The 26,187-nt window shown below is 41.2% G+C and overlaps 7 non-coding genes across 7 annotated transcripts; all 7 read left to right on the plus strand.

Moving 5' to 3' along the window:
* Positions 1-15,674: 15,674 nt before the first annotated feature.
* Positions 15,675-15,746, plus strand: TRNAQ-CUG (transfer RNA glutamine (anticodon CUG)). The gene has a single exon. It is a non-coding gene; the product is annotated as a tRNA-Gln (tRNA).
* Positions 15,747-18,446: 2,700 nt separating this feature from the next.
* TRNAQ-CUG (transfer RNA glutamine (anticodon CUG)) lies at positions 18,447-18,518 on the plus strand. Its single transcript has one exon. It is a non-coding gene; the product is annotated as a tRNA-Gln (tRNA).
* A 1,090-nt stretch (positions 18,519-19,608) lies between these two features.
* TRNAQ-CUG (transfer RNA glutamine (anticodon CUG)) lies at positions 19,609-19,680 on the plus strand. The gene has a single exon. It is a non-coding gene; the product is annotated as a tRNA-Gln (tRNA).
* A 1,090-nt stretch (positions 19,681-20,770) lies between these two features.
* On the plus strand, positions 20,771-20,842 carry TRNAQ-CUG (transfer RNA glutamine (anticodon CUG)). The gene has a single exon. It is a non-coding gene; the product is annotated as a tRNA-Gln (tRNA).
* Positions 20,843-21,932: 1,090 nt separating this feature from the next.
* On the plus strand, positions 21,933-22,004 carry TRNAQ-CUG (transfer RNA glutamine (anticodon CUG)). Its single transcript has one exon. It is a non-coding gene; the product is annotated as a tRNA-Gln (tRNA).
* A 2,252-nt stretch (positions 22,005-24,256) lies between these two features.
* TRNAQ-CUG (transfer RNA glutamine (anticodon CUG)) lies at positions 24,257-24,328 on the plus strand. Its single transcript has one exon. It is a non-coding gene; the product is annotated as a tRNA-Gln (tRNA).
* A 1,090-nt stretch (positions 24,329-25,418) lies between these two features.
* On the plus strand, positions 25,419-25,490 carry TRNAQ-CUG (transfer RNA glutamine (anticodon CUG)). Its single transcript has one exon. It is a non-coding gene; the product is annotated as a tRNA-Gln (tRNA).
* Positions 25,491-26,187: the final 697 nt, after the last annotated feature.

Below are 26,187 nucleotides of genomic sequence, written 5' to 3' on the forward strand. Positions count from 1 at the left end.
TACCCCTTGAAATTCTGGAATCAATGATGGAGCTGACCTCGTACTCCTCCCGACCCTCCACCTGAACAGGACGAGGCGAGGAGACCTTAGAGGAGAATTTGTTGCAAATAAGAGGTTTCAACAAGGAGACATGAAAAGAGTTAGGAATGCGTAAGGCAGGTGGCAGAGCAAGGCGATACGCAACCGGATTGATACGAGTGAGAACCCTGTAAGGACCTATGTAGCGAGGAGCAAATTTCATAGATGGAACTTTTAGGCGAATATTCTTAGTACTCAACCATACCCTATCCCCAGGAACAAAAACAGGAGCCGCTCTTCTATGCTTGTCAGCGTGTTTCTTGAACAACGAGGAACTATGTAACAGAATTTGCCGAGTCTGATCCCATAATCTCTTCAGGTTGGCGACATGATCATCAACCGACGGTATCCCCTGAGAAGAGGAAACCGAAGGAAAAATCGAAGGATGAAAGCCATAGTTCATGAAGAAAGGGCTAGAGCGAGTTGAATCGCAAACAAGGTTATTGTGTGCGAACTCCGCCCAAGGAATCAGACCGACCCAATCGTCCTGGTGTTCGGAAACAAAGCAACGCAGATACTGTTCGATCTTTTGATTGGTACGTTCAGCAGCTCCGTTAGACTGAGGGTGATAGGCAGAGGAGAAGTTCAATTTGATACCCATTTGAGAACAAAAGGATCTCCAGAAACGTGAGACAAATTGAGAACCTCTATCAGAAACAATCTCCGAAGGAATCCCATGTAGGCGAAAAACCTCTCTCGCAAAAATCTCCGCCAATTCAGGAGAAGTCGGAAGTTTAGGTAATGGCACGAAATGGGCCATCTTAGTAAATCTATCCACCACCGTGAGAATAACAGTCTGTCTCTTGGAAGCAGGCAAATCAACGATAAAGTCTATGGACAAACAGGACCAAGGTTTCTCAGGAATGTCCAAGGGGTGTAACAGGCCACATGGAGATGCATGAGGTAGTTTAGTCTTGGCACAAGTCTCACAAGCTGCGACGAACTCCTCAATATCTTTTCGAAGTGAAGACCACCAGAAATCCTTGGATATCAGAGAGTATGTCTTGCGAATACCAGGATGACCAGCTATCTTACTTTCGTGAAAACATTGTAAGAGCTCCAGTTGAAGTTCAGGAGGAACAAAGTTTCTTCCCTCAGGAGTGTTTCCGGGAGCTAGATGTTGTGACTTCAAGATCTGGTCAAGTAGCGGAGAATGAATTTTGAGACTGGTATTAGCAATAATATTGCATTTGGGTACAATGGAGGACAAAAGTGGTTCAACTGAAGCAGAAGGCTCATATTGGCGAGATAGCGCATCGGCTTTAGAATTCTTTGACCCAGGTCTGTAAGTCAGAACGTAATTGAAATGGGTAAGAAACAACGACCAACGAGCCTGCCTGGAGGACAAACGCTTGGCCTCTCCGATATAAGACAAATTTTTGTGGTCTGTTAGAATGGTAACAGGATGTAATGTACCTTCCAATAAATGTCTCCACTCTTTCAAAGCCTTGATAACCGCTAGTAATTCTCTGTCACCAATGTCATATCTGCTTTCAGTACCGGTCAATTTTTTAGAGAAAAATCCACATGGATGTAATGGTTTATCAACACCCAACCTTTGAGATAGGACAGCACCTAAACCAGTCTCTGATGCGTCTACCTCAAGTAGAAAAGGCAGAGAAGTATCGGGGTGAACTAAAATTGGAGCGGAAGCGAAAAGCTCCTTGAGAGTTTTGAACGCAAGGAGAGCTTCAGTAGTCCAATTCTTAGTATCAGCCCCCTGTTTGGTCATATTAGTGATAGGTGCGATAATGGAAGAATAGCCCTTAATAAAGCGCCTATAATAATTAGAAAAACCAATAAATCTCTGTACGGCTTTAAGACCTTTGGGTAAAGGCCACTCTAGAATGGATTGGAGCTTATCCGGATCCATCTTAAATCCCTCCCCAGAGATCACATAGCCGAGAAAGGTTACCTGGGTTTGATCAAAGCTACATTTCTCCAACTTGCAGTACAAGCCATGCTGGAGAAGCTTGTGCAAAACCCTCCTGACTTGCTTGTGATGAGTCTCAATCTCACTAGAATGAATGAGTATATCATCTAGGTATACAATGACGCAATCTTGCTGAAATTCCCTAAGAACCTCATTTATCAGATCCTGGAATACAGCTGGTGCATTGCATAACCCAAAAGGCATAACAGTATATTCATAGTGGCCATATCGAGTATTGAATGCCGTCATCCACTCATGTCCCTGCTGGATTCTCACCAAGTTATATGCCCCTCTGAGGTCTAACTTGGTGAAAATTGTAGAGCCCTTCAAACGATCGAAGAGTTCGGTGATCAAGGGAATCGGGTAGGCATTTTTAATGGTTATCTTATTTAGGCCTCGATAATCAATACAAGGTCTCAAAGAACCATCCTTCTTTTTAACAAAAAAAAATCCAGCCCCGGCAGGGGAGGAGGACCTCCTAATGAATCCCTTGTCTAAATTTTCGTGAATATACTCCTCTAGAACTGAGTTCTCTTTCGTAGATAACGGGTATACATGACCTCTGGGCGGCATGGTACCAGGGAGTAGGTTAATTTTGCAATCAAAGGACCTGTGTGGGGGTAAGGTATCGGCTTTCTTTTTGTCAAATACAGCCTTTAAATCTAGATACTGAGACGGAATTTGTGTCTCTGTAGGATTGTCAGAGTTAGCCGATGTGTTGGTTAAGCCGAGAGGTGAGACCTTCCGCAAGCATCTCTCTTGACAATTCTGTCCCCACGAAACTATCTCCCCTGACTCCCAATTAATAATAGGGTTATGTCTCCTCAACCAGGAGTACCCCAGGACTATGGGAATAGACGGAGAAGAAATGAGCAGTAAGGATATGTCCTCTCTATGTAGGATGCCAACAGTTAAGTTAATCGGTATGGTCTCATGGAAAATAACAGGCTCAAGTAACGGTCTACCATCGATGGCCTCAACAGCCAGTGGTGTCTCTTTTAGCTGGGATGGAATAGCATGCTTGGCAGCAAAACACTGATCTATAAAGCTCTCAGCAGCTCCAGAATCGATTAGTGCCATAGTCTTAACTACTCCCTTTTCCCACTTTAAAGAAACGGGTAACAGAAACCTGAGCTCTTTGTAGTTGTGAATAGAGGACAAAGTAGAAACACCCAAGGCCTGTCCTCTAGAGGAACTTAGGTGCGAGCGTTTCCCGAACGATTGGGACAATTTAGGCGTAAATGACCTCTGACTCCACAATACATACATAAACCCTCCCTTCTCCTGTACTGTCTCTCCCTCTCTGAGAGATGAGTACTGCCTATCTGCATAGGTTCAGGAATACGTAAGTCCTCGAACTCAGAATTTTGAAAGGTAGGCGCTAGTTTAACCCCTTAAGGACACATGACATGTCTGACACGTCATGATTCCATTTTATTCCAGAAGTTTGGTCCTTAAGGGGTTAAAGGAGGGTCTACGGGTCCTATCTCGAGTGTTCTGCCTCTCTCTTAAGCGTTCATCAATACGAGATATAAAAGAAATTAAATCCTCCAAATTTTCAGGGAGTTCTCTAGTAGCGACCTCGTCAAGAATTACATCTGATAACCCATTCAGAAACACATCTATATAAGCCTGTTCGTTCCACTTAACTTCTGCCGCCAAGGACCTGAACTCTAGTGCATAATCCACAAGTGTTCGATTGTCCTGTCTAAGGCGCAACAGTAATCTAGCTGCATTGACCTTTCTACCAGGAGGGTCAAAAGTTCTTCTAAACGCAGCTACAAAGGCATTATAATTATAGACTAGTGGATTATCATTCTCCCATAAAGGATTGGCCCATCTCAGAGCTTTTTCAATGAGTAAAGTAATAACAAATCCAACCTTCGCTCTATCTGTAGGATAAGAGCGGGGTTGTAATTCGAAATGGATGCTAATCTGGTTCAGAAAGCCACGACACCTCTCCGGTGACCCGCCATAACGTACTGGTGGGGTAATACGGGAAGAAGCACCTACAGTGGCTACCTCTAGACCTGAGACTGCAGGAGAAATAGAAGGAGTACGTGTCTCCTCAGGTGGATTACTAGCACGAGACAAAAGTGCCTGTAGTGCCAAAGCCATCTGATCCATCCTATGCTCCATGGCGTCAAACCTGGGATCCGAAGAACCAAGCTGACTGTTTGTACCTGCAGGATCCATTGGCCCTGTCGTAATGTCAGGATCGGGACAGGGATCCAACACGCAGAGTACAAAGAGTGGAAAGGTACGTATACCGGGCCTTAGAATGGCCGGACTAACGTACCGAGAGTAATAGAGAATAGTCAGAGACAAGCCGAGGTCAAGGGAACGAGAAGACAGATAAGCGAGGACAAGCCGGGTCAAGGGATAACAGAGAAGCAGGGTAGTACAACAAGCCGAGTCAAAACCAAATAGAGCAAACTAGAATACCAGAGCACTGAGTGACTAGACAAGCTAGAACCACGACAGGGCAATGAGCTGAAGAGAGAAGTAAGCTTAAATACCCTGGCTCCGGATGGTAAGCACGCCTCTGACAAGTACCGATTGGATATCGGACACTTGAGTGACAGGTCGCTCGTGATAGCGTCATGACGTCACGTATTGAGCGTCCTGCTAGAAAAGGACGTGGATTCCTCGCGGCCGGTGTTTAAGTGACTGGATGAACCGCGAGGAACGAAGGAAACAGCTCGCCTGGACGGGCAAACCACCAAGTCTCTACCTCCCTTAGAGGTAGAGGCCTCAGGTACCCTGACACATACCAATATGCATTAAAGCTTTTTGCCATCCTGTCATCCAACCAAACCATCTTTCCCAGGGATCTTTTATCCCAGAATTCCTTTTTAACTCTTCAGAGAGCTCATTTAATTTTTCTATGGCTAAGGTGACTTTACCATTAGGGCCTGTGTTTTCCGGGATGTAAGTACAACATGTCATGGTGTCGGGCAAAATTTTACATACACCCCCTTTTTCAGCTAGAATCATGTCTAAGGCCATTCTATTCTGGAAGGACATTTGGGATGTAGCCTGCAGCTGTTCGGCTAATCCCTGGAGGGCATCCCTGGTGTAATTAACAAAGCGTTGTTGGTTGTAATAAATGTAATTTATCCAATTCAAATTCTTGTTTGCAGTAACTATGGTAAAAAGTGATTCAAATCCTGCAGCAACTTCGTCTCTTGCTTTAAATTCATTGGGCACCCCCCTAGGCACCCCAATGGCATCAATGTAAATGTGAGGGTCAAAACTGCCTTTTACTGGGGCTTCACGCTTAACCTTGGTTGGTGTGTGTTTGGACTCATGTGTGTCAGGGTGTGTGTCAGAGATAATATGTATAGGCATGATAGCTTTAGCCAGAGTACACTCCCCCCACCATTCCTTGTCCATCCTGGATCTTAGCTGTAAATCCCCACACAACCAGTAAATATCCCCCAATGACCTAGTATGGAATTGCAGCAGGTTCATGGAGACAGTTCTGTAGGTGGCACAATACCCTTTGGAGAAGTTACCCAAGAATTTACCAATTCCATCATAATTAGCATAACAAGTGTAGTTACCTTTATAAACTGTAACACCATCTGGGGGTTTGACATCCTTGGCTAAGAGAGGATATTCCACTGTCCATGCTTTGCAGAGGGACCTATTGAAATTGTAGTGGTAGGCAAAAAGACTCAAAACACATTCTTCTATATCTACTGGTAAGGTTAAAGGTACGGTGCCGAGGTGAGGCCGGGCACCACCACACACATAGCATGCGGTTCTGTTATGTTTGTTGGCATTATATTTCATCCATTCCAACCATAGATTAACATCATTAAAACCTGTTTCAGCGGCCATGGTATCTTCAAAGGTGGGGTTTGCAATGGCCATCATGTCTTTAAAGGACTGGATGTGTGGTTTTAATGGATTTGAGACCATATGGGTGGCCCCTTGCCACTCTGGAGAGTGGCACATATCTTTAAGGTAGAAGTGCCCTAACTTGTTATAGGAACCTTTCTTCCAATACATTCCCATTACATAATGATCTGCATCTGTTGGACTGGGATGCTCAATATTTAGGATTAATTTCATGGGTGTGCCTCCTCCAGGCTTCCTTAGGGTCATTCTTTGGAGGAGGGATCTACCATGATCATCTACTTTAGATAAGGCACTTTTTGGTTTGTAACCCCAGGCAGGCCCGGCATTCCATCCCGCCGCCCCCCAATGGTTACAATTGTGCCCCCATTGTTTGTCAACTACACAAACATAGGGGTCCTTTGAATGAGGAATATCTCTATAGATATTTTGAATCTGTGATGTAGGGAATGGGCATTCTACAATGTCACAGTAATCAAAAGTATAAGTAGCCACACGGGTACATGAAGAATTGTACCAGAAGGTATACCCACTGGCATCTTTGGTGATGGCTACTTGCTGGGTCTTAGTTAGGCTAACTAAGGAGAAGATGTACCAGAGGTACATGGTTGTGCGGTATCTGCTTCCTCTGGGGCAGGAGCTTTCTTGCAATGGGAAGCGTGGATCCAATGTGGCCTGCCGGCCAATTTGACGGAGGTTGCAGTGATCAGGAGAACTTGGAATGGCCCGTCAAATCTTGGTTCCAGGGTGTGTTTCCGCACAAATTTCTTGACTAGAACCCAATCTCCGGGAAGCAGGTTGTGGGTACCCGTATCAGATTCGGGATCTGGAATTGAAGAGAAAACTTGGGCATGTATTTTGTTTAAGGCATTTGCAAGTTCAGTTACATAGTCTACTAAAACATCAGTTTGAAGCTGCAACTGTTGCGGGTAATAACAACCTAGTCTGGGTGCAGTCCCAAATAGAATCTCATATGGGGATAGTGAGTGCTTCCCTCTAGGTGTGTGCCTAACACTGAATAAAGCTATTGACAAGCTTTCTGGCCAGGGCATCTTTGTTTCTTGTGACATTTTAAGCATTCTGGCTTTTAGGGTGCCATTCATGCGTTCCACTTTGCCACTACTTTGTGGGTGGTAAGGGGTGTGAAAGGCTAGGGTCACCCCCAGAGCAGTCCAAATTTCTTTAGTCACTGTTGCTGTAAAGGCTGGGCCCTGGTCACTTTCAATGACTTCTGGAAGTCCAAATCTACATACAATATCTGTAAGTAGGCGTCTTGCAGTTGTTTTTGCAGTGATATTGGCCACTGGGTAGGCTTCTGGCCAACCTGAGAACATGTCCACTATTACTAGTGCATACTCATGAGGCCCACTCTTGGGCATTTGTATGTGATCAATCTGAATTCTCTGGAATGGGTACATGGGCTTAGCCAGGTGTTTCAAGGGCACCTTGGTTGGTTTTCCTGGGTTGCATTTTGCACAAATGACACAGGCCCTACAGAAGCTGTTGATCAATGTTGTGATTCCAGGCGCTTCATAATACTTTTGTATGAGGGCGGCCATTAAGTCTTTTGACAGGTGTGCAGGTCCATGTGCCCATTGGACAACTGCTGGATATAAATTCTTAGGAAGGCAGAATCTAAAGTTGTTGTAATATACTCCATCCTTTAGGACTGCTCCTTTCTTCTTCCACTTCTGTATTTCTTCGGGGGTAGTTGTAGCTTGCTGTTCCCGTAAGATTCTTAGGTCAGTAGGAAGAGTCTGCAAGGTAAAAATAGGAATTTCTTCGTGTCCGGACACTTCTTCATCCACTTCCTGCATTTTTCTTGCCGCTTGCTTAGCAGCCTGATCAGCCAAATGGTTGCCCCTTGCTTCATCTGTATACAACTTCCCATGTGCCTTCACTTTCAAGATGGCCACTTCTTCAGGGAGTAGGAGGGCATCCATTAGTTCCTTGATTGCAGAGCTGTGTTTGACTGGCGTACCGGCAGTGGTAAGAAATCCTCTTGTTTTCCAAATTAGGCCGAAGTCATGTGCCACACCCAGAGCGTATCTTGAATCTGTGTAGATGTTGGCACGTTTTCCTTCGGAGATTTTGCATGCTGAAGTCAGGGCTTGCAATCCAGCTTCTTGTGCAGACATTGCTGGTGGTAAAGATGATGATTTAATAACTTCATCTGTTGTGGTTACGGCATATCCTGTGTGGTATTTTCCTTCTTCATCAGCATACCTTGAACCGTCCACAAACAGGGTGAAATCAGGATTTGTTAATGGATTCTCATGTACAGTTGGTAAGTGTATTGTCTCCATTTTCATCTGTTCAAAACAGTCATGAGGTGTCTCTGGGCCATAATCATTCACTATGACCAGATCTTGAAATTCATTTTCCAGGAAGTGGCGTGGCCATGCTTCAAGATGGTCAGTTGTTGGGTATTTGACAATGCCATTTTCCTGTAGCTGTGATTCATCCATGGTGGCCCATAATTTTGCCATGGGCCCAAGATCATTCCATGATTTTGTTTTCAACTTGGTGACAGGGACATGTGGAATGGCAGTATCCCAATGACGGTACAAGTATTTAAGTTCTGAAGGTAATTGAATCAAGGCCATGCTGTTGCCTTCAGAGTCACAGTAGAAGTCTTGGGCAGTGAGTTTCACCTCCACTAGGTGATAAAGCTCATCTTCGTAGCAAGGCTCAGGAGTGCTGTTTGGCTTATACTACATGGTACAGAAGGCATATCCTGGTCCCTCGCAGAGAGGAGCTTGTCCATCATGAAAGGATAAATCAGGATGCATTCTCTTGATTGAACCAGCAAGAAGGTAGATGTAGGTTTCATCCATGATAAACCCATAGTGGATACCTCCCTCAGGTAGTGGGAGAAGAGTGGACGGATTGAGAACTTGACATCTTTGTATGGTAATGTTGTCAGGCAACAGGAGATGACATTGGAGGCGTAGGTGTCTTGCAGGAGACACATGCTTGAGTTGTACTTGGTTGATGATGGCAGAAATGTCATGAGGGGCCAAGACAACTAGAGGGTGGCCAAGGACCAGGTCTGCAGTTCTTTCAATGAGTTCTCTTGCTGCAAAAACTGCCCTAAGGCAAGAAGGGGTCCCTCTGGCCACGATATCCAGCTGGCAGGAGAAAAATCCAATAGGCCTTTGACGGCCTCTTAAGTCATTTGTTTGGGTAAGGACTCCTGTAGCATGGCCTTGTCTTTCAGAGACAAACAATTTGAAGGGTTTGGTATAGTCTGGTAGGCCTAGAGCAGGGGCTGATGCGATAGCACGTTTTAGAGTATTGAAATTATCCTGTGCTTCATTGGTCAGGCAGAATGGGTCTGACTTGAGTGCATCATAGAGTGGTTGCATGAGCAGAGAGGCTTCTGGGATCCATGCTCGGCAATAGGAAATGAGGCCTAAGAAGGCATGTAGAGATTTTGAAGTCCTTGGAGGTGGAATGTCCAGTACTGCTCTGACTCGGTCACGGGTGAGGTGTCTGGTACCTTGAGATAGACAATGTCCAAGGAAGATTACTGTAGATTGGCAGAATTGCAGCTTGAGAAGTGAAGCTTTGCATCCTTGTTCTGCTAAATAGCAAAGGAGACTAATTGAACATTCTTCAGTTGTTGGTATGTCATCTCCACAGAGCAGCAAATCATCCACATACTGGAGCAGGACAACTTTTGGATGGTCTGCTTGCCATGGATCAAGGATAGAGCACATGGCTTTTGCAAACTGACTTGGAGAGTTCTGTGCCCCTTGGGGCATGACAGTCCATGTGTACTGTTGCATTTCATGTGTGAAAGCGAACAGGTATTGGCAATTTGGATCCAGTGGTACATTGAAGAAGGCATTGGCCAAATCAATGACTGTGAAGTATTTTGCTGAAGGTGGGACCCCAGAGAGCAGAGTGTGTGGGTTAGGCACAATAGGGGTGTCCAGGACTGTTGCTTCATTGACTGCACGGAGATGCTGAACCATTCTATACTTCTCTGGTTCACCTTTTGGAGTTTTCTTCTTCACAGGAAATAATGGGGTGTTGCATTTTGATTCACATTTCACAAGAGCACCCTTCTCCAAGAGTGCTTTGATTTGAATTGAAATAGCTGCAGCTTGAGCTGGTTTTAAAGGATATTGTGGTTTTCTTGGTAACTTTGCTCCTGGAATGAGCTTTACCACCACAGGTGGAACCTTTAGGTGACCTATGTCCTCTGGGCCTGAGGACCATAATTTTGCAGGTACCTTTGTCTTTAGTGCATCTGGAAAATTGGACCTCTGTTCCTTTGCTTCCCCACGGGGTTCTTCTAAATGCAGCATCAGAGGCAGGGAGCACAAGGCGGAGGTGTCTCATTCAGATAGAGGAGTAGACAGTTCTACTTGTCCATCTGGAGTGAAGATGATAGATGCCTGCAGGCGTGAGAGGACATCAGCGCCTAACAGGTTAATTGGGCATGTGGAGGATACCACAAAACGAGCAAGCAAGCTAGGGTAGTTGCCAACTCGTAATGGGGTTGTTAAAGGACTGTGTCTTGGTTGGCCATCCACTCCAACACAAGAGACATCAATATTTGACAGAAAAGATGGGTCTGGCAGGTCTTGTTCTCGTAGAACACTTCGGGCTGCACCTGTGTCAACAAGAAATGTGGTAGGTTGTCCTTCAATGGGTAGAGTCACAGTGGCAAGTGGCCCCCCCTTATCCCCTGAAGACACTGCCATGACAGGGGTTAATGACACAGGCTTGCCAATTTCCTAATCATCAGGTTCCTCAACTATTGGAACTGTTTTTGAGGCCTTGGGGCTAGGGGCAGGCTTGGACACCACCTTTTTTGGTTCAGGGCAGTCATTTTTGAAATGTCCTTTGGCTTTGCAATTGAAGCAATATCCATCCTCGGGTTTGGTGCCTTTAGGGACAGGTCCGGTGCGGGACACCATGAGAGGAGCTGAATTGGGCCTTCTAGGAGTCTGGGCAGATTCCAGACCCCTAGCAACTAAGAGTAAGGTATCCAGAGGGACTACCTTATATTCAGGGCGTGCAGCAATGATTCCCTTGCGTATGGAGTCTTTAACACCTTGGACAAATGCACCAGACAGCATTTGAGAATGGATCTTGTCTGTAAGATCAAATCCTAAATCTGTAAACATTTGAAACAGTCTTGCATGAAACCTTTCCACTGATTCTCCTTTGTCTTGTACAATATCAGTAAGGCCAGCAGCCTGATCTGCAAGTTTGTCCTTAGCCCATTCTTTTAGTTGGTTACAAAAAGTTACTCCGGAGGGGTAATCAATGTCACTTATTAGCAGATCTGTACTGAGGTGGCGGGCCATGCTGGGCCAGTATGCATCCCCGGCTTTAATAGCACAAATGCTCAGTAAATCACGCCATGCTGCAGAATAAGTCTTTTGAATCTGAACTATTCCTCGGTAAAAAGGCATAGGTTGCTTTTCTGGGTCAGGAAGTGATTTCATCAGGGCACTAGCCTGAGTAGGATTAAAAGCTACATATTTAGGAGGGGCCCAATCCCCCCGGCCCGTATGTCCGAAAGGATCATCGAGGGAACGGCGGGGCGGGGGCCCCGTGGCATCCTGTGAGCCCTGGGATCCCTCCTCATACTCATCTTCATCTGTGACCTGGACCCCTCTGATTAATGGGGCCATTTGAGGTGTCAGAACCGGGGGAAATGAGGGAATCCCAGAAGCTGGAGTGGCCAGTGGATTATGAGCTTGGGGTGAGTAATCACCGGGAAGTACCAGCATTAGGGGTGCTGGATGACTGGGGGCCGCCATATTGGAGGCGTGAAAGGAAGCTGCGTTAGGGTTAAGGGAAGAAGTGGCGGCCATGTTGGATGTGGGCACATCCGGGGCAGACTGTGCCGGACTGGGCATGACCGGGGTCTGGGGAGTGGCTTGGGAAAGGAAGTAGGCTTGGTTTGGATAGGGCAGGGCCAAGGGGTAAGGGAAGGGGTATGGCCAAGACAACTGGGTAGGGTTTTGGGCGGAACCTGGGGAGGGTGGGTTAGTTGGGCAGGGATCAGGAAAGGAGGTGGGACATCCGGGATACGGATATGAAACTGAAGGGGTGGGAACCTGGGCTGTGGGAGGAGTGGGAAGGGGAGAGAGCGGAGAGGGATTAGCAGAGGCAGGTGTAGTAGGAGGAGCCGGAGCGGGTGTAGTAGGATTGACAGTAGCAAGAGGGGAGGGGTTAGTTAACTGGGTGGATGCAGAGGGGAGGGTAGGATTATTGAGGGAGAGAGAGCGTAGAGAAGGAATGGCGGATGAAATGCTTGGATTAGGCAGAGAAGGTAGTGCAGGGATGGGTGAGGATGATGGGAATGTTAGGGATGATGATGGGGAAAATAATGATCCATCAGAATTCAGGACCGGACAAACAGGGGAAATGACGGGATGGGTGTAGGGAGGATTGGGAGTGGGGAACATGGTCAGCTTGCTGTCACTTATTGCTGACTGAACCTTGGGAATGGACATCCCCTGGGCGCCATTTTGGGGCGCTGGCTGAGGGAATGCCCCAGCAACACAATTATTATGATACACAAACAATTTTACACCTTTGTGATCTATTTCTTCCTCAACCCAACCTTCCTGCTGAATAGCTTTCGCTACTCTGTACCATGCTTCAGCAGTACGCAATAAATCATTATCTGTAAGCTTGCCTTTCTTCTCTGTCAGTAATCTACGCCAGCTTTCTGGCTGCAATCTACCACATGAAGGCACAGCAATTTTACACACTTTAGCAATCTTTTCAACTCCTTTAACCATTTCTTCACCCTCTCTATCTTCAACTAAATCACACGCTAGCCAGCCCTTACCGGGCTTACTCAATCCCTGTCCCATATCCCCCTATAAAAGGCGTCCCAGATATAGGGAAAGGAAAATGAAACAGAGCGTCTACAATGCTCGACTGCCACTCAGAAAGGGTGGGTCCCCCCAAGTGCGTCTTCCCAAAACGTAGACTAGTCACTAAATCCGCCTACCCGAGGTGGTAGTCACGGATTGAAGCGGGGTGAGAAGTGTGTGACCAATCACTTCTCTCACAAGAGAAATAGGAGTGGAAAGTGTAAATAACACAGGAAGTAGAGTAAAAGTAAAAGTAAAGTGAAATTTTAGAGACAGACACAGGAGTTTTGAATGACTCCCAATTAAACAAAAACAACAATTCAATTGAAATACAGTGCATGCATCACAGTTCAAATAAAATCAACAGTAATCCCTTTCCTTTACTCATGTGACCAAAGTCACCTCCCTCAACCTCGTAGTGTCCCCGCTCGGAGAATGACTTCCTCAAGTCTCACTACCAGCGGCCAAGGATAACAGCTAACACCGGTCCGAAATCCATATGCCTCCCTCGTTACAGCAGTCCACTAAGTGTGGCCACCACTATCCTCACCCTCGTAGCGCCCCTATGAACCCACTCAGAAGTCTCACTACCCCGTGGTGATGGAGACAGCAATGCCTGCCCGAATCCACGCACCACAAATAAAAATTGGAATGCCACCAGCCTCAGCGCTCGAAGCTGGAGGGTACCACCTCTCTGCAAGCAGAGCTATGTGCACAATGAGGCTAGCTAGGCTATCAAAGTGACACCATGGGGAATCCCCAGGAAGCAATGAGTCTACACCCCCTCCACAGATTCCCCCAACCTCTTTTTCCTTACTGCTGCAGCTACCCAGCACCTAAAAGAGGTAAACAGGCAAAGAAGACCCCCAGGAAATCTTCCACAGGTCCACCCCCCTTTTTCCCTACAGCCACAGCCACGTGGCTCCTAAAAGGGGTAAACAGGCAACAGAGGACCCCCAGGCAAACACCACAGGTCCACCCCCCTTTATCCCAAAAGGGGCACACAGTCAAACACTCCACCCGGGCACTTAAGCTAAACAAGCAAGTACAAACACTCCCAGGCAACAGATAGACTAAGTGCAGGTAAACAGGTGGGTAACAACAAGACACCGGGCAAGATATTACCTGTCTTTGATGTCCTCCCGGTAGCAGTCACAGACACGTGGACGGGTCAAACAAAGGGGCTGGAACATACCGGATAAACTCTGCAGTAGTCTCTACCGTGTACAGGGAGGTGATCAATCTCCTTTCCTTCCCCCCGGATTCCTCCGTCCAACAGCGTCTTCCTTAGGACGGCTTACCAGCCAGAGGCCATAGCCCGGCTAGCTCAGTCAGTAGAGCATGATACTCTTAATCTCAGGGTCATGGGTTCGAGCCCCACGTTGGGTGCCAAATTGATGTAGATTAATTTAGAAATAAACAAATATGTTTAAAAATCTATCTGTTCCTGTCCAAATCTGAGATGATTAAATTGCATATACGCAGAAGTAAATTCACACTGACACACAGAGTTCAGGTTAAAATAACTTCGCGAAAATTTAATGGCATCTGAAGAAAAGCGGGCTTGCAGACCCATATAAGAGCAAAATTACATCATCATGGATTATTGAGATATCAGTAAATAAACATCATTAATTGGATTAAATGTTAAGTGGCTATGTCAATGTCCACCCATCAATATTATTTGTGGTTAGCTAGGTGTCCTCCCACCGGGAGGTGGTATTGTTCTGGACACGGGTGTGGACAGATGGCTCAAGCGCCATCTTACCCAGCACGAGGCTTACTCGGTGGGAAGGGGGGCTTGAGCGTCATTTTGGGTAGTTAGTGATGTCAGACTCGTGGTCAGGTGCAGGGTTCTTTTATGAATAGAACATTTCATTAGGCCAGCTTCTCATGGCCTTGGTTATACTTTGTTGCATGTTACAGGAGATTCAATAATTCCGGAGTTAGTCATGTCTTTATAGAAAATACAGTCTCTATTCATTACACTAAATGCTGTTAGGTAATTCTGTCATGTAATGTAGTTTAAAATGGAGGATCTGTCAGGTAATGTGGGTTAAAATGGAGTTAGTGCAAAAATTCAACACAGGTTCAATACAGGTTTCTAATAATTCTACATCAATCCTATGATATAGAAACATTGATTGATATATTTTTTCATAAGATTGCTCGCAATTTAAAAAGCCGAATGAACAATACCCCAAGCATGTCTTCTTCTGTAGTTCTGTACATTGCAAACCAATAGCAGATTCCTTAAGTTTTACTTTCCTTGGATATAGAATCAAAAGTGTCAAATAAACGTCTGATTTGTTTAAAGAGAATGTAAAAGCTAGTTTAGTGGTAAGATATGAGTCTTGAGCCTGATTCCTCCAAATGCTAGGTTATCTTTTACAAGAGGCATTTCTGCTATATGGGCTCAAATGTCCAAGGCTTTTAAAATGCTTGTCACAGACTTCAAAGATAAAATTGTTTGATGCTTTTGGTGTAGGGTTTGCTCTGAAATTGTCGTTAACCGCCTCATTTGGACCGGATGAACGAAGAGCACCCGTTGGTTGAGAAAACATGAAAATTGTGATCACGTGAATTCACGTAGACATTATTTACCTATTGTGATTAGAGGAATAAGACATATCAAGATGTGAGAGAGTTGGAAAGCATGATAATAGTATGTATAAAAGAATGTGGTGTTAAAAGGTGTAAAAAACTGGAAGTCATTTTGAGTTCTTGGCCAGTGAACAAAACAAAGTTAAAATTCAAGTTACTTTTGACTTTTTTTCTGTTGGTAAAATGCAGAGCAAAGCTAAAGATGATCATCAGCATCTATAAAACTATAATGCCACCCTTTTTTCTATTTATGTTGGAGGAGGGTATTTGTGATGTCATAGTTATCACTCGCACTCTTCACACCAGTGTTCGGAGCCAATGAAAAAAGTCAAGTCACCACCAGTGGTTCCATGGTGTAATGGTTAGCACTCTGGACTCTGAATCCAGTGATCCGAGTTCAAATCTCGGTGGAACCTTTCCTTTAGATAGCCTTATTCTTAAGAAGCTAATATGTCAATTGGTCTGCGAGAAAAATAGTTCATGTCAAACATTTTAGAAGTCCCTAAATCATAATGTTCTTCCATAAAAGCATGAGCAACAGTCAGCCAAATTTGCAAATTTGTCTTCATTTCCCATTTTTACATCTAAAAAAACAAGGAAACAATTTAAGTGTCAAAAGTTAAACTTAATACATTCAGAAATATAATCACTTGCTTCTTTAGGGAAACTGTAATTCTTCATCCTATGATATAGAAACATTGATTGATATATTTTTTCATAAGATTGCTCGCAATTTAAAAAGCCGAATGAACAATACCCCAAGCATGTCTTCTTCTGTAGTTCTGTACATTGCAAACCAATAGCAGATTCCTTAAGTTTTACTTTCCTTGGATATAGACTCAAAAGTGTCAAATAAACGTCTGATTTGTTTAAAGAGAATGTAAAAGCTAGTTTAGTGGTAAGATATGAGTCTTGAGCCTGATTCCTCCAAATGCTAGGTTATCTTTTACAAGAGGCATTTCTGCTATATGGGCTCAAATGTCCAAGGCTTTTAAAATGCTTGTCACAGACTTCAAAGATAAAATTGTTTGATGCTTTTGGTGCTTTTCATTTCCCATTTTTACATCTATAAAAACAAGGAAACAATTTAAGTGTCAAAAGTTAAACTTAATACATTCAGAAATATAATCACTTGCTTCTTTAGGGAAACTGTAATTCTTCATCCTATGATATAGAAACATTGATTGATATATTTTTTCATAAGATTGCTCGCAATTTAAAAAGCCGAATGAACAATACCCCAAGCATGTCTTCTTCTGTAGTTCTGTACATTGCAAACCAATAGCAGATTCCTTAAGTTTTACTTTCCTTGGATATAGAATCAAAAGTGTCAAATAAACGTCTGATTTGTTTAAAGAGAATGTAAAAGCTAGTTTAGTGGTAAGATATGAGTCTTGAGCCTGATTCCTCCAAATGCTAGGTTAACTTTTACAAGAGGCATTTCTGCTATATGGGCTCAAATGTCCAAGGCTTTTAAAATGCTTGTCACAGACTTCAAAGATAAAATTGTTTGATGCTTTTGGTGTAGGGTTTGCTTTGAGATTGTCGTTACCCGCCTCACTTGGACCGGATGAACGAAGAGCACCCGTTGGTTGAGAAAACATGAAAATTGTGATCACGTGAATTCACGTAGACATTATTCACCTATTGTGATTAGAGGAATAAGACATATCAAGATGTGAGAGAGTTGGAAAGCATGATAATAGTATGTATAAAAGAATGTGGTGTTAAAAGGTGTAAAAAACTGGAAGTCATTTTGAGTTCTTGGCCAGTGAACAAAACAAAGTTAAAATTCAAGTTACTTTTGACTTTTTTTCTGTTGGTAAAATGCAGAGCAAAGCTAAAGATGATCATCAGCATCTATAAAACTATAATGCCACCCTTTTTTCTATTTATGTTGGAGGAGGGTATTTGTGATGTCATAGTTATCACTCGCACTCTTCACACCAGTGTTCGGAGCCACTGAAAAAAGTCAAGTCACAACCAGTGGTTCCATGGTGTAATGGTTAGCACTCTGGACTCTGAATCCAGCGATCCGAGTTCAAACCAAAGAAGCTAATATGTCAATTGGTCTGCGTGAAAAATAGTTCATGTCAAACATTTTAGAAGTCCCTAAATCATAATGTTCTTCCATAAAAGCATGAGCAACAGTCAGCCAAATTTGCAAATTTGTCTTCATTTCCCATTTTTACATCTATAAAAACAAGGAAACAATTTAAGTGTCAAAAGTTAAACTTAATACATTCAGAAATATAATCACTTGCTTCTTTAGGGAAACTGTAATTCTTCATCCTATGATATAGAAACATTGATTGATATATTTTTTCATAAGATTGCTCGCAATTTAAAAAGCCGAATGAAAAATACCCCAAGCATGTCTTCTTCTGTAGTTCTGTACATTGCAAACCAATAGCAGATTCCTTAAGTTTTACTTTCCTTGGATATAGAATCAAAAGTGTCAAATAAACGTCTGATTTGTTTAAAGAGAATGTAAAAGCTAGTTTAGTGGTAAGATATGAGTCTTGAGCCTGATTCCTCCAAATGCTAGATTATCTTTCACAAGAGGCATTTCTGCTATATGGGCTCAAATGTCCAAGGCTTTTAAAATGCTTGTCACAGACTTCAAAGATAAAATTGTTTGATGCTTTTGGTGTAGGGTTTGCTTTGAGATTGTCGTTACCCGCCTCACTTGGACCGGATGAACGAAGAGCACCCGTTGGTTGAGAAAACATGAAAATTGTGATCACGTGAATTCACGTAGACATTATTCACCTATTGTGATTAGAGGAATAAGACATATCAAGATGTGAGAGAGTTGGAAAGCATGATAATAGTATGTATAAAAGAATGTGGTGTTAAAAGGTGTAAAAAACTGGAAGTCATTTTGAGTTCTTGGCCAGTGAACAAAACAAAGTTAAAATTCAAGTTACTTTTGACTTTTTTTCTGTTGGTAAAATGCAGAGCAAAGCTAAAGATGATCATCAGCATCTATAAAACTATAATGCCACCCTTTTTTCTATTTATGTTGGAGGAGGGTATTTGTGATGTCATAGTTATCACTCGCACTCTTCACACCAGTGTTCGGAGCCAATGAAAAAAGTCAAGTCACCACCAGTGGTTCCATGGTGTAATGGTTAGCACTCTGGACTCTGAATCCAGTGATCCGAGTTCAAATCTCGGTGGAACCTTTCCTTTAGATAGCCTTATTCTTAAGAAGCTAATATGTCAATTGGTCTGCGAGAAAAATAGTTCATGTCAAACATTTTAGAAGTCCCTAAATCATAATGTTCTTCCATAAAAGCATGAGCAACAGTCAGCCAAATTTGCAAATTTGTCTTCATTTCCCATTTTTACATCTAAAAAAACAAGGAAACAATTTAAGTGTCAAAAGTTAAACTTAATACATTCAGAAATATAATCACTTGCTTCTTTAGGGAAACTGTAATTCTTCATCCTATGATATAGAAACATTGATTGATATATTTTTTCATAAGATTGCTCGCAATTTAAAAAGCCGAATGAACAATACCCCAAGCATGTCTTCTTCTGTGGTTCTGTACATTGCAAACCAATAGCAGATTCCTTAAGTTTTACTTTCCTTGGATATAGACTCAAAAGTGTCAAATAAACGTCTGATTTGTTTAAAGAGAATGTAAAAGCTAGTTTAGTGGTAAGATATGAGTCTTGAGCCTGATTCCTCCAAATGCTAGGTTATCTTTTACAACAGGCATTTCTGCTATATGGGCTCAAATGTCCAAGGCTTTTAAAATGCTTGTCACAGACTTCAAAGATAAAATTGTTTGATGCTTTTGGTGTAGGGTTTGCTTTGAGATTGTCGTTACCTGCCTCACTTGGACCGGATGAACGAAGAGCACCCGTTGGTTGAGAAAACATGAAAATTATGATCACGTGAATTCACGTAGACATTATTCACCTATTGTGATTAGAGGAATAAGACATATCAAGATGTGAGAGAGTTGGAAAGCATGATAATAGTATTTATAAAAGAATGTGGTGTTAAAAGGTGTAAAAAACTGGAAGTCATTTTGAGTTCTTGGCCAGTGAACAAAACAAAGTTAAAATTCAAGTTACTTTTGATATTTTTCTGTTGGTAAAATGCAGAGCAAAGCTAAAGATGATCATCAGCATCTATAAAACTATAATGCCACCCTTTTTTTCTATTTATGTTGGAGGAGGGTATTTGTGATGTCATAGTTATCACTCGCACTCTTCACACCAGTGTTCGGAGCCAATGAAAAAAGTCAAGCCACCACCAGTGGTTCCATGGTGTAATGGTTAGCACTCTGGACTCTGAATCCAGAGATCTGAGTTCAAATCTCGGTGGAACATTTCCTTTAGATAGCATTAATCTTAAGAAGCTAATATGTCAATTGGTCTGCGTGAAAAATAGTTCATGTCAAACATTTTAGAAGTCCCTAAATCATAATGTTCTTCCATAAAAGCATGAGCAACAGTCAGCCAAATTTGCAAATTTGTCTTCATTTCCCATTTTTACATCTAAAAAAACAAGGAAACAATTTAAGTGTCAAAAGTTAAACTTAATACATTCAGAAATATAATCACTTGCTTCTTTAGGGAAACTGTAATTCTTCATCCTATGATATAGAAACATTGATTGATATATTTTTTCATAAGATTGCTCGCAATTTAAAAAGCCGAATGAACAATACCCCAAGCATGTCTTCTTCTGTAGTTCTGTACATTGCAAACCAATAGCAGATTCCTTAAGTTTTACTTTCCTTGGATATAGAATCAAAAGTGTCAAATAAACGTCTGATTTGTTTAAAGAGAATGTAAAAGCTAGTTTAGTGGTAAGATATGAGTCTTGAGCCTGATTCCTCCAAATGCTAGGTTATCTTTTACAACAGGCATTTCTGCTATATGGGCTCAAATGTCCAAGGCTTTTAAAATGCTTGTCACAGACTTCAAAGATAAAATTGTTTGATGCTTTTGGTGTAGGGTTTGCTTTGAGATTGTCGTTACCTGCCTCACTTGGACCGGATGAACGAAGAGCACCCGTTGGTTGAGAAAACATGAAAATTGTGATCACGTGAATTCACGTAGACATTATTCACCTATTGTGATTAGAGGAATAAGACATATCAAGATGTGAGAGAGTTGGAAAGCATGATAATAGTATTTATAAAAGAATGTGGTGTTAAAAGGTGTAAAAAACTGGAAGTCATTTTGAGTTCTTGGCCAGTGAACAAAACAAAGTTAAAATTCAAGTTACTTTTGATATTTTTCTGTTGGTAAAATGCAGAGCAAAGCTAAAGATGATCATCAGCATCTATAAAACTATAATGCCACCCTTTTTTTCTATTTATGTTGGAGGAGGGTATTTGTGATGTCATAGTTATCACTCGCACTCTTCACACCAGTGTTCGGAGCCAATGAAAAAAGTCAAGCCACCACCAGTGGTTCCATGGTGTAATGGTTAGCACTCTGGACTCTGAATCCAGCGATCTGAGTTCAAATCTCGGTGGAACATTTCCTTTAGATAGCATTAATCTTAAGAAGCTAATATGTCAATTGGTCTGCGTGAAAAATAGTTCATGTCAAACATTTTAGAAGTCCCTAAATCATAATGTTCTTCCATAAAAGCATGAGCAACAGTCAGCCAAATTTGCAAATTTGTCTTCATTTCCCATTTTTACATCTAAAAAAACAAGGAAACAATTTAAGTGTCAAAAGTTAAACTTAATACATTCAGAAATATAATCACTTGCTTCTTTAGGGAAACTGTAATTCTTCATCCTATGATATAGAAACATTGATTGATATATTTTTTCATAAGATTGCTCGCAATTTAAAAAGCCGAATGAACAATACCCCAAGCATGTCTTCTTCTGTAGTTCTGTGCATTGCAAACCAATAGCAGATTCCTTAAGTTTTACTTTCCTTGGATATAGAATCAAAAGTGTCAAATAAACGTCTGATTTGTTTAAAGAGAATGTAAAAGCTAGTTTAGTGGTAAGATATGAGTCTTGAGCCTGATTCCTCCAAATGCTAGGTTATCTTTTACAACAGGCATTTCTGCTATATGGGCTCAAATGTCCAAGGCTTTTAAAATGCTTGTCACAGACTTCAAAGATAAAATTGTTTGATGCTTTTGGTGTAGGGTTTGCTTTGAGATTGTCGTTACCTGCCTCACTTGGACCGGATGAACGAAGAGCACCCGTTGGTTGAGAAAACATGAAAATTGTGATCACGTGAATTCACGTAGACATTATTCACCTATTGTGATTAGAGGAATAAGACATATCAAGATGTGAGAGAGTTGGAAAGCATGATAATAGTATTTATAAAAGAATGTGGTGTTAAAAGGTGTAAAAAACTGGAAGTCATTTTGAGTTCTTGGCCAGTGAACAAAACAAAGTTAAAATTCAAGTTACTTTTGATATTTTTCTGTTGGTAAAATGCAGAGCAAAGCTAAAGATGATCATCAGCATCTATAAAACTATAATGCCACCCTTTTTTTCTATTTATGTTGGAGGAGGGTATTTGTGATGTCATAGTTATCACTTGCACTCTTCACACCAGTGTTCGGAGCCAAGGAAAAAAGTCAAGCCACCACCAGTGGTTCCATGGTGTAATGGTTAGCACTCTGGACTCTGAATCCAGAGATCTGAGTTCAAATCTCGGTGGAACATTTCCTTTAGATATCATTAATCTTAAGAAGCTAATATGTCAATTGGTCTGCGTGAAAAATAGTTCATGTCAAACATTTTAGAAGTCCCTAAATCATAATGTTCTTCCATAAAAGCATGAGCAACAGCCAGCCAAATTTGCAAATTTGTCTTCATTTCCCATTTTTACATCTAAAAAAACAAGGAAACAATTTAAGTGTCAAAAGTTAAACTTAATACATTCAGAAATATAATCACTTGCTTCTTTAGGGAAACTGTAATTCTTCATCCTATGATATAGAAACATTGATTGATATATTTTTTCATAAGATTGCTCGCAATTTAAAAAGCCGAATGAACAATACCCCAAGCATGTCTTCTTCTGTAGTTCTGTACATTGCAAACCAATAGCAGATTCCTTAAGTTTTACTTTCCTTGGATATAGAATCAAAAGTGTCAAATAAACGTCTGATTTGTTTAAAGAGAATGTAAAAGCTAGTTTAGTGGTAAGATATGAGTCTTGAGCCTGATTCCTCCAAATGCTAGGTTATCTTTTACAAGAGGCATTTCTGCTATATGGGCTCAAATGTCCAAGGCTTTTAAAATGCTTGTCACAGACTTCAAAGATAAAATTGTTTGATGCTTTTGGTGTAGGGTTTGCTTTGAGATTGTCGTTACCCGCCTCACTTGGACCGGATGAACGAAGAGCACCCGTTGGTTGAGAAAACATGAAAATTGTGATCACGTGAATTCACGTAGACATTATTCACCTATTGTGATTAGAGGAATAAGACATATCAAGATGTGAGAGAGTTGGAAAGCATGATAATAGTATTTATAAAAGAATGTGGTGTTAAAAGGTGTAAAAAACTGGAAGTCATTTTGAGTTCTTGGCCAGTGAACAAAACAAAGTTAAAATTCAAGTTACTTTTGATATTTTTCTGTTGGTAAAATGCAGAGCAAAGCTAAAGATGATCATCAGCATCTATAAAACTATAATGCCACCCTTTTTTTCTATTTATGTTGGAGGAGGGTATTTGTGATGTCATAGTTATCACTCGCACTCTTCACACCAGTGTTCGGAGCCAATGAAAAAAGTCAAGCCACCACCAGTGGTTCCATGGTGTAATGGTTAGCACTCTGGACTCTGAATCCAGCGATCTGAGTTCAAATCTTGGTGGAACATTTCCTTTAGATAGCATTAATCTTAAGAAGCTAATATGTCAATTGGTCTGCGTGAAAAATAGTTCATGTCAAACATTTTAGAAGTCCCTAAATCATAATGTTCTTCCATAAAAGCATGAGCAACAGTCAGCCAAATTTGCAAATTTGTCTTTATTTCCCATTTTTACATCTATAAAAACAAGGAAACAATTTAAGTGTCAAAAGTTAAACTTAATACATTCAGAAATATAATCACTTGCTTCTTTAGGGAAACTGTAATTCTTCATCCTATGATATAGAAACATTGATTGATATATTTTTTCATAAGATTGCTCGCAATTTAAAAAGCCGAATGAAAAATACCCCAAGCATGTCTTCTTCTGTAGTTCTGTACATTGCAAACCAATAGCAGATTCCTTAAGTTTTACTTTCCTTGGATATAGAATCAAAAGTGTCAAATAAACGTCTGATTTGTTTAAAGAGAATGTAAAAGCTAGTTTAGTGGTAAGATATGAGTCTTGAGCCTGATTCCTCCAAATGCTAGATTATCTTTCACAAGAGGCATTTCTGCTATATGGGCTCAAATGTCCAAGGCTTTTAAAATGCTTGTCACAGACTTCAAAGATAAAATTGTTTGATGCTTTTGGTGTAGGGTTTGCTTTGAGATTGTCGTTACCCGCCTCACTTGGACCGGATGAACGAAGAGCACCCGTTGGTTGAGAAAACATGAAAATTGTGATCACGTGAATTCACGTAGACATTATTCACCTATTGTGATTAGAGGAATAAGACATATCAAGATGTGAGAGAGTTGGAAAGCATGATAATAGTATGTATAAAAGAATGTGGTGTTAAAAGGTGTAAAAAACTGGAAGTCATTTTGAGTTCTTGGCCAGTGAACAAAACAAAGTTAAAATTCAAGTTACTTTTGACTTTTTTTCTGTTGGTAAAATGCAGAGCAAAGCTAAAGATGATCATCAGCATCTATAAAACTATAATGCCACCCTTTTTTCTATTTATGTTGGAGGAGGGTATTTGTCATGTCATAGTTATCACTCGCACTCTTCACACCAGTGTTCGGAGCCAATGAAAAAAGTCAAGTCACCACCAGTGGTTCCATGGTGTAATGGTTAGCACTCTGGACTCTGAATCCAGCGATCCGAGTTCAAATCTCGGTGGAACCTTTCCTTTAGATAGCATTAATCTTAAGAATCTAATATGTCAATTGGTCTGCGTGAAAAATAGTTCATGTCAAACATTTTAGAAGTCCCTAAATCATAATGTTCTTCCATAAAAGCATGAGCAACAGTCAGCCAAATTTGCAAATTTGTCTTTATTTCCCATTTTTACATCTAAAAAAACAAGGAAACAATTTAAGTGTCAAAAGTTAAACTTAATACATTCAGAAATATAATCACTTGCTTCTTTAGGGAAACTGTAATTCTTCATCCTATGATATAGAAACATTGATTGATATATTTTTTCATAAGATTGCTCGCAATTTAAAAAGCCGAATGAACAATACCCCAAGCATGTCTTCTTCTGTAGTTCTGTACATTGCAAACCAATAGCAGATTCCTTAAGTTTTACTTTCCTTGGATATAGAATCAAAAGTGTCAAATAAACGTCTGATTTGTTTAAAGAGAATGTAAAAGCTAGTTTAGTGGTAAGATATGAGTCTTGAGCCTGATTCCTCCAAATGCTAGGTTATCTTTTACAACAGGCATTTCTGCTATATGGGCTCAAATGTCCAAGGCTTTTAAAATGCTTGTCACAGACTTCAAAGATAAAATTGTTTGATGCTTTTGGTGTAGGGTTTGCTTTGAGATTGTCGTTACCTGCCTCACTTGGACCGGATGAACGAAGAGCACCCGTTGGTTGAGAAAACATGAAAATTGTGATCACGTGAATTCACGTAGACATTATTCACCTATTGTGATTAGAGGAATAAGACATATCAAGATGTGAGAGAGTTGGAAAGCATGATAATAGTATTTATAAAAGAATGTGGTGTTAAAAGGTGTAAAAAACTGGAAGTCATTTTGAGTTCTTGGCCAGTGAACAAAACAAAGTTAAAATTCAAGTTACTTTTGATATTTTTCTGTTGGTAAAATGCAGAGCAAAGCTAAAGATGATCATCAGCATCTATAAAACTATAATGCCACCCTTTTTTTCTATTTATGTTGGAGGAGGGTATTTGTGATGTCATAGTTATCACTCGCACTCTTCACACCAGTGTTCGGAGCCAATGAAAAAAGTCAAGCCACCACCAGTGGTTCCATGGTGTAATGGTTAGCACTCTGGACTCTGAATCCAGAGATCTGAGTTCAAATCTTGGTGGAACATTTCCTTTAGATAGCATTAATCTTAAGAAGCTAATATGTCAATTGGTCTGCGTGAAAAATAGTTCATGTCAAACATTTTAGAAGTCCCTAAATCATAATGTTCTTCCATAAAAGCATGAGCAACAGCCAGCCAAATTTGCAAATTTGTCTTCATTTCCCATTTTTACATCTAAAAAAACAAGGAAACAATTTAAGTGTCAAAAGTTAAACTTAATACATTCAGAAATATAATCACTTGCTTCTTTAGGGAAACTGTAATTCTTCATCCTATGATATAGAAACATTGATTGATATATTTTTTCATAAGATTGCTCGCAATTTAAAAAGCCGAATGAACAATACCCCAAGCATGTCTTCTTCTGTAGTTCTGTACATTGCAAACCAATAGCAGATTCCTTAAGTTTTACTTTCCTTGGATATAGAATCAAAAGTGTCAAATAAACGTCTGATTTGTTTAAAGAGAATGTAAAAGCTAGTTTAGTGGTAAGATATGAGTCTTGAGCCTGATTCCTCCAAATGCTAGGTTATCTTTTACAAGAGGCATTTCTGCTATATGGGCTCAAATGTCCAAGGCTTTTAAAATGCTTGTCACAGACTTCAAAGATAAAATTGTTTGATGCTTTTGGTGTAGGGTTTGCTTTGAGATTGTCGTTACCCGCCTCACTTGGACCGGATGAACGAAGAGCACCCGTTGGTTG

Source organism: Pelobates fuscus, chromosome 12 (assembly GCF_036172605.1).
Source record: "Pelobates fuscus isolate aPelFus1 chromosome 12, aPelFus1.pri, whole genome shotgun sequence".
In the NCBI taxonomy this organism is placed as follows: Eukaryota; Metazoa; Chordata; class Amphibia; order Anura; family Pelobatidae; genus Pelobates; species Pelobates fuscus.